Genomic DNA, 9,545 nt, shown 5'->3' with positions numbered 1-9,545 from the left:
TGGGTTGATGTTATGTCCACATGCATACCATTGTGGGTTTTTGGTCTTCAGCTTGTTTTCTTCTGGTTTGGGCCAATGCTATTGGGCCTGCTACTTCAGTAACGGAGAAAAAAGAAGAGCGCGCTGGGCCTCGTGACACTCAAGCCCACGAGCTCAACAGCTGATTAAAACGGCTGTAACGGCCATCATCTTCCTCGCGGCTTCTAACAGAAAGAAAGATCAGAGAGATCAGAGAGCTTCACGAGAAGAAAATCAAGAGAGAGAGCTTTACCGGTAGCTATTTCAACAGGAGGTGACGGCGCAGTGTCTCCGACGTTGATCTAGCCGAGGATCCGATTATCTGTGGTATATTTCGGAGGTAACGACACTAGACTCTTTCTGAGGATTGAGATCTTGTTGTATAGACGTTTCCAAAGCTCTGTATTGATTCTAGTGAAGCTTGAGGGATACCGCTCCCTCCCCGGACAGTAGGCAACGAAGTCCGGGTGAACAATCTCGTTTGCATTTCGTTTCCTTGCGTAGTTGATCACCTAAGAACAAGAACGAATCAGTTAGATCTATAATTGAACCTGAACATACAAAGAGAACAAGCGTAAACTTACCAACAAGTGGTATCAGAGCTGTGGTTGCTTGTTTTGGAGCTGATTGTTTCAGGAAGGATTCGTAATTGCACTGAGGGTAGAAGCTGTTTAAAAGGAGGTTGTTCAAGATGGATCTTGGGAAGGACTCTGTGGAGATTGATCCTACTCGAGGTCGATTCGAGATGGATAAGTTTGATGGAAAGGGAGACTTTGGCATGTGGAAGTACAAACTTCTTGGTCAGCTGGAGATTCAAGGCCTGGGATCAGTTCTTCAAGAAGGATCAACACTCTACAAGACGTCAGAGAAGCTGGAAGAAGGTGCTGATCCAGTTCTTGATCCTGCAAAGGTTGCGAAAGATACAAGAGTCAAGAATCTAATGGGAACCTGTTTAAGTGATATGATTCTAAGAAAGGTAATGCATGAACCTACAGCTCTTGCAATGTGGAAAGCGTTGGAACGTGATTATCAGACCAAGACTCTACCTAACAGGATCTATCTAAAGCAACAATTTGCCAGTTTCAAGATGGATGAATCTAAGAGCGTTGAAGAAAATATGGATGGTTTCCTCAAGTTGATTGGTGATCTAGCGAGCCTTAATATAACCATAAGTGATGAGGATCAGGCGATTCAGTTACTTACAGGTTTACCGTCACAGTATGAGGCGTTGGTTCATACGCTGAAGTATGGCACCGGGAAAGATACTCTCACAGTGAGAGAGGTGGTCTCCTCTGCGTACGCCAAGGAGATAGAGCTCAAACAGAAAGGTCTGCTTGGAAAAGCTGGAAAGACAAATGAAGGGCTGTATGTGGAGTCACGTGGACGGTCAAGCAAAAGGAATGATCGTGGTAACGGCAATAGTCAGTCTGGCAGAGGGAGATCTAAGTCTCGTGGTCAAAGGTCACAGTCAAAACCAAGAGCAAACAAAGACGGTAAAACTGCTTGCTTTATCTGCAAGAAAGAGGGACATTGGAAGCGTGAGTGTCCACAGAGGCAAAACAAGTCACAAGATTCTAATGATTCAGCAAACACGGTTTCAGAACGAAGGCAGCCTCTAGTCCTAACTGTAAGCACTTTGGATTCTAAACAAGAATGGGTTCTAGATTTCGGGTGTTCTTTTCACATAACTCCACAACGGGACGTGCTGTATAATTACAAGGACGTCAATGGTGGAAAGGTTTTAATGGCAAACAACACACAGTGTGATGTGAAAGGCATTGGGAATATAAAAATTCGAAATACAGATGGAGTTGAGGTCATACTTACTGATGTGAGGTATATGCCACAGATGAGCAGAAACTTGATATCATATGGAATGCTTGAGAAGGCAGGGTGTACCTACAAAGGTGGAGACTTTAAAGTTGAGTTCTTTAAGGATGGTGAAAGAGTGATATCAGGTAACTATCAAGACGGGCTCTATTACCTAAAAGGCACAGTGTCCAGAGGTGAAGTGAATATAGGAAAGGCTGAGCCAAATATGATAGATTTGTGGCATTCCAGACTTGGGCATATGAGTGTAGCAAACATGAATGTCTTGGTGGAGAAGGGTTACCTGAAAATCAAAGAAGTCGAAGATTTAAAATTCTGTGAAAGTTGTGCTCTTGGAAAATCACATAAGCAGAGTTTCAAGAAAGCAAAGCACACTACAGAAGGGATCCTAGACTACGTTCACTCTGACTTGTGGGGATCACCATCCACGCCAGAGAGTCTAGGTGGCTGCAAGTACTTCATAAGTTTCATTGATGACTACTCAAAGAAAGTTTGGGTTTACTTCTTGAGGACTAAAGACGAAGCTTTATAAAGCTTCAAAGAGTGGAAACTAGAGGTTGAAAACCAAACAGGAAGGAAGCTAAAATGTCTAAGAACAGACAACGGTTTGGAGTTTTGCAACTACAAGTTTGATAAGTTGTGTAAAGACTCAGGAGTTAAGCGTCACCGTACGTGCACCTATAATCCTCAGCAGAATGGCGTCTCTGAGCGTATGAACAGAACCATTATGGACAAGGTAAGAAGCATGCTATCTGAAACCGGTTTGGGATCTGAGTTCTGGGCTGAAGCTACATCAACCGCAGTATATCTGATAAATCGAACTCCTGGCTCCAGCATCGATTTTGAGATCCCAGAGGAGAGATGGACAGGAGGAAAGGTTGACCTGTCACATATTAGGCGTTTTGGGTGTTCAGCGTATGTACACAAAGTACAAGAGAAGACAAGTCCTAGAGCTGTAAAAGGAGTGTTTGTTGGTTATCCTTTTGGAGTTAAAGGCTACAGGGTTTTGATTCAAGATGAAGGCAAGTGTGCTACGAGCAGAAATGTTGTGTTTCATGAGCAGGAATTATATAAAGATACAGAAAAGGTGAATGGGATTAGAAATATTAAAATGTCAGAAGACTCTGAAACTGACAGGAAGATGAAAAAGAAAGTATCTTTTAGTGATGATTTGATACTTGGTCCTACTCCCAGAGGAAATACTGAAGGTGCATCAACTTCAGGTGAAGATCTTTCAGGGCAGTCAGATGAGTCCGACAGTGAAGGTTCTCAAGGGTCAGTTAGTTCAGACGGAGGGTCAGATTCAGATCTCGGTACAGGAATCATGGTCAGTTCAGGGGATACTGCTTTAGACGACTATGTACTGGCCAGAGACAGAAGCCAAAGACAGAATATAAAGGCTCCGTCTAGGTTTGATGATGCAAACTTGGTAGCCTATGCGCTGATTGCTGCTGGGGAACTTGAAATTGACGAGCCTCAGACTTATGCAAAAGCTATGAGAACTAAGGAAAGAAAGTTCTGGAATAATGCAGCTAAGGAAGAGATCGCGTCTCTTAAGAAAAATAGAACATGGGATTTAATTGAAAGACCTAAGAATCAGAAGCTTATAGGCTGTAGATGGATTTTCAAGTTGAAACCTGGCATTCCAGGAGTGGAGGATCCGCGATACAAGGGCAGAGTGGTAGCCAAAGGTTATTCACAGAAGGAGGGTGTGGATTACAACGAGATTTTCTCACCTGTTGTGAAACATGTATCTATAAGATTGATCCTATCGCTAGTAGTGAATTTCGACTACGAGCTAGAACAGATGGATGTGAAAACCGCGTTCTTACATGGAGATCTCGAGGAGAGAATTCTCATGGAACAGCCTGAGGGTTTCATTGAGAAAGGAGATGAGAACAAAGTGTGCTTACTGAGAAAATCCTTATATGGCCTTAAGCAATCACCTAGACAGTGGAACCTAAAGTTTGATAGTTTCATGAAGAAGCAGAGGTTCATCAGAAGCGAATATGATTCATGTGTTTACATGAAAGATGTGAATTCTGATAAAGCGATTTATCTACTTCTATACGTTGATGATATGTTGATTGCTTCAAGAGACACACCTACCATCAAAGCTTTAAAAGACAGTCTAAGCGGAGAGTTTGAAATGAAGGATTTGGGAAAGGCCTCAAGGATCCTAGGAATGGATATTACTCGAGACAGGCAGAAGGGTATTTTAAAACTATCACAAGCTAAGTATCTAGAGAAGGTACTAAAGACTTTTGGCATGTTTGAAGCTAAAGCAGTTGTTACTCCTACTGCATCTCATTTTAAACTGAAAAGCTTACATCCTAAGGAGAGAGCAGATGAATATGAGTTTATGAAGGACGTGACGTACGCAAGCGCAGTGGGCTGCTTGATGTATGCCATGGTTGGATCAAGGCCAGACTTGGGTTTTGCAGTTGGCCTGATCAGTCGTTTCATGTCACACCCGAGCAGAGAGCACTGGGAGGCAGTGAAATGGGTACTAAGGTATGTAGCAGGAGCTTATGAGAAGTTTCTAACATTCAAGAAGTCTACGGAGTTCATGGTTGAAGGGTTCTCGGATTCAGACTATGCTACAGACCTAGACAGGAGACGATCAGTATCTGGGATTGTATTTCAAGTGGGAGGTAACACTGTGTCCTGGAAGTCAGGACTTCAGTCAGTAGTAGCGCTCTCTACCACCGAAGCTGAATACATGGCATTAACACTAGCAGTGAAAGAAGCTATTTGGCTAAGAGGGTTCATTTCAGAACTAGGATACAAGCAGGACAGTGTAAGGATACACTGTGATTCTCAGAGTGCTATCTCTATATCTAAAAATGCAGTTCATCACGAGAGAACTAAGCATATGGATACACAGTTCAATTTCATCAGGGATATTGTTGCTAAGCGTATCGTCAACCTAGCAAAGATTCATACATCTAAGAATCCAGCAGATTTTCTAACTAAGTGTGTATCTGGCACTAAGTTTCAACTCTGCTGTGATTCTTTGAACGTGTGCTGAAGTCAGTACCGGCTCCAGGTAGCTCCGTGATGGTCTCGGAAAATTTAAAAAAAAAAAAAAGGGTTTATGTGTGAAGGTTTTTTAAAGAAAGAAGCATACGAGAAGGAGTTACCTGTCGAGCAAAGGAGATCAAACCGAAGGATCTCTGAACAAGGGTTGAGGTTGAGTCACTGAGATTGAGTCACTGAGATTGAATCAGGAACTGCAAATCAGGTGGAGTTTGCTGAGGGTTGGTTCGAGATATTTCTTCTGGCTGTATCAGGTGCTCGTCTGCAAATCTGCAGTCTCAGTGTCAGATAAAGAGTGAGTCAGAGAATAGAGTTCTGATTGTTTGAAACAGCAAAGAGCAACAACAGTTCGTATTGTTCATTTGTAGCTCTTCTACAGAACGGAATGTTCAGAAGCTATTTGGTGAGCTAAAGGAAGTATCTATAACTAACATACAAGATAGATGGATATTGGTTTCAGGTGGAGATACTCAATTACGATTCTAAAGAGAGAGAATCGAGAAAGAAAAGAAGCTTACCGGTTCGAGACAACTGAATCAGAGGTTATCGCCAGAAGATGATATTGGTCGATTTTCGCCCGAGTCATTTTTAAAGTAAGAAGGCGGAGAAGAGAGAGGAGGAGCTGATTACCTCCTAGGGTTTCGCGGTTGTGTCTGAAAACCAAAGAGGTGGAGATTTGTGGGTTTTTGGTCTTCAGCTTCTTTTCTTCTGGTTTGGGCCAATGCTATTGGGCCTGCTACTTCAGTAACGGAGAAAAGAGAAGAGCGCGCTGGGCCTCGTGACACTCAAGCCCACGAGCTCGACAGCTGATTAAAACGGCTGTAACGGCCATCATCTTCCTCGCGGCTTCTAACAGAAAGAAAGATCAGAGAGATCAGAGAGCTTCACGAGAAGAGAATCAAGAGAGAGAGCTTTACCGGTAGCTATTTTAACAGGAGGCGACGGCGCAGTGTCTCCGACGTTGATCTACCCGAGGATCCGATTATCTGTGGTATATTTCGGAGGTAACGACACTAGACTCTTTCTGAGGATTGAGATCTTGTTGTATAGACGTTTCCAAAGCTTTGTATTGATTCTAGTGAAGCTTGAGGGATACCGCTCCCTCCCCGGACAGTAGGCAACGAAGTCCGGGTGAACAATCTCGTTTGCATTTCGTTTCCTTGCGTAGTTGATCACCTAAGAACAAGAACGAATCAGTTAGATCTATAATTGAACCTGAACATACAAAGAGAACAAGCGTAAACTTGCCAACAACCATAATTTTCAAAATATAACAAAAATAATAGTCGGTAGGGCCTTTATTCATTCGTACATTACATAGTATTCCTACGATGATTAATTTTTGATAAATAAATATATATAACTCATTAGAGTGCATAATTTTTAACTAGCAAATTACTTAACATGAGCTTCATGAGTGAGATGACACCCAAAATACGGGGTACTTACGATCAACTTTAATTCGCTTGTACAGTGAGTTACTATTTCCTATATTTATAACACTAGGATAAGATCCGCGCCTTGCGCGGAATTAAGTTATTATTTTTATTATATTTTGGAGAATGAAACAATAGTTTGGCTTCATTTGGATTATGGGTGTTCAATCCGGATATCGGGTTGGTTTCGGTTCGGTTCGATTTTTTTCAGTATTTGGTTAGTAAAATATAACTACTATTCTAAATCCATCTTTACTTTGACTTTAGTCTTTCACATACTTTTGAAAGATTTCAACTGGACGACTAAATTGATCAGCCAATTTTGTTGCTTTAAATCATTAGTGTTTATATATATATATATATATATTATTTAGTTTGAATATTTATTAAATAAAAATTTATATGCGTTATATTTTATGATCATTTGTAACTTATTATAACAAAAAATAATCTATTGATCACAAAATTTTCAGAGTGAGAATATTCAAATTTCTAATAATATATAGACGTTTTGACCTAATGTGATTTTTTAATAATTGAACCTGAACATACAAAGAGAACAAGCGTAAACTTACCAACAACCATAATTTTCAAAATATAACAAAAATAATAGTCGGTAGGGCCTTTATTCATTCGTACATTACATAGTATTCCTACGATGATTAATTTTTGATAAATAAATATATATAACTCATTAGAGTGCATAATTTTTAACTAGCAAATTACTTAACATGAGCTTCATGAGTGAGATGACACCCAAAATACGGGGTACTTACGATCAACTTTAATTCGCTTGTACACTGAGTTACTATTTCCTATATTTATAACACTAGGATAAGACCCGCGCCTTGCACGGAATTAAGTTATTATTTTTATTATATTTTGGAGAATGAAACAATAGTTTGGCTTCATTTGGATTATGGGTGTTTAATCCGGATATCGGGTTGGTTTCGGTTCGGTTCGATTTTTTTCAGTATTTGGTTAGTAAAATATAACTACTATTCTAAATCCATCTTTACTTTGACTTTAATCTTTCACATACTTTTGAAAGATTTCAACTGGACGACTAAATTGATCAGCCAATTTTGTTGCTTTAAATCATTAGTGTTTATATATATATATTATTTAGTTTGAATAATTATTAAATAAAAATTTATATGCATTATATTTTATGATCATTTGTAACTTATTATAGCAAAAAATAATCTATTGATCACAAAATTTTCAGAGTGAGAATATTCAAATTTCTAATAATATATAGACGTTTTGACCTAATGTGATTTTTTAATATCTTTCAATAATATAAAATTAAAAAAAAAAGAACTAAGATACCAAAATTGTTATCAAATATTTATTATTCATAATAATTAATTTTCATATATACGTTAATCATATTAGGTCATTTCGTAGCTTCTAATTAAGGAAAGTGCAAAAAGAATTTTGGTAGATTATTTATCAATTCGATAGTTAGTTTAATAAAAAATATAATGTAAGTCAAGATGGACCAACCTATTTTTCTAAGAATAGTATATTTTATATAGTCATTTATTAAATGAGAATTTATAATCATACAGTTCTATGATCATTCATATCATTTTATAACTGAATATTTAAATCATCGATAACAAAATTTTCAATGTGAAATCTTTAATAAGTTTATAATTTATAAATGTTTTTGAAAATTCATTAAAAGTTTTAATATTAAAATATTTATGTAATCTTATGATATATAGTATAATCTATATATATATAAATATATATGTTTTATTATTAAATGATATTTTTTACTCATATGGTTTTAAAATAATGTGTATCTTCTTATAATATTAAATAAAAGTTCATATTAATAAAATTTTATGATCATTTGTAACTTATTATGACAAAAAAAAATCTATTGATCACAAAATTTTCAGAGTGGGGATCTTCAAATTTCTAATAATATATAGACGTTTTGAAAAATTCAAAATATAACATATAAGAAAAATTATAAATGTTTTTATTATATATTTAATGTGATTTTTAAATATATTTTAATAATATAAAATTAAAAAAGAACTAAGATACAAAAATTGTTATCAAATATTTATTATTCATTATAGTTAATTTTCACATATACGTTAATCATATTAGGTAATTTCTTAGCTTTTATTTAAGGAAAGTGCAAAACATTTTTTGGTACGTTATTTATCAATTCGATAGTTAGTTTAATAAAAAGTGTAATATAAGTTAAGATGGACCAACATATTTTTCTAGGAATAGTATATTTTGTATAGTTATTTATTAAATAAGAATTTATAATCATACGGTTCTATGATCGTTCATATCGTTTTATAACAAAATATTTAAATCATCGATAACAAAATTTTCAATCTGAAATCTTTAATAAGTTTATAATTTATAAATGTTCTTGAAAATTCATTGAAAGTTTTAATATTAAAATATTTATGTAATCTTATGGTATATAGTGTTTAATATATATATATATATATATATATATATTTATTTTATTATTAAATGATATTTTTTACTCATATGGTTTTAAAATCATGTGTATCTTCTTATAATAAAAATGTTAAACCATTGATCATTAATTTTTAACATAATAATTTTAATAGTTTTAGTCATTTATTGTCGTTTTTAAAAATTCAAAATATAACATATACGAAAAAATCTAAATTTTATTTTTATAGCTAATTTGATTGTTTAATTTATTTTAATAATATAAAATTAAACAAAAAATGATGGAGGAGATATACATTGTTATCAAATCCTTATTATTAAACTCATTAATTGTCATATATATATTAGTCACTTATGGTAATTCCGTAGGTTTTATTTAAGGAAAGAAAATATCATATCATATCATTATATCATATAGTTTGACCAACTTATGTATCTAACAACATATAAAAATCGAATGTGGACCTACTTATTTTTCAATTGAATGTAATTGACTACCTAATTGATTGTCACCTATACATTGGGGCCTCTTTTAATTAATACAAAATTAAGGTTACATCTTTTCAAATGTTCCTCAATTAATATATAAGGGATTTACAATCGAGATTTTATTATATTCGATCCCTTTTTATATGAAAATGTCATGATTCTCTTTAAAGCAACCTTTTGTTTTTATTGAAAAGGAGAAAGTTGCATCAACCATGCTATGTTTCATTAATATAATATATTTCTGTATGCGTCTAAGTTGATTAGATTTTTAAT

This window comes from Brassica rapa, chromosome A03 (genome assembly GCF_000309985.2).
Source record: "Brassica rapa cultivar Chiifu-401-42 chromosome A03, CAAS_Brap_v3.01, whole genome shotgun sequence".
NCBI classification, from domain to species: domain Eukaryota; kingdom Viridiplantae; phylum Streptophyta; class Magnoliopsida; order Brassicales; family Brassicaceae; genus Brassica; species Brassica rapa.
The sequence above is the reverse complement of the archived record's forward strand: the minus strand, read 5'-3'. Positions refer to the sequence as shown.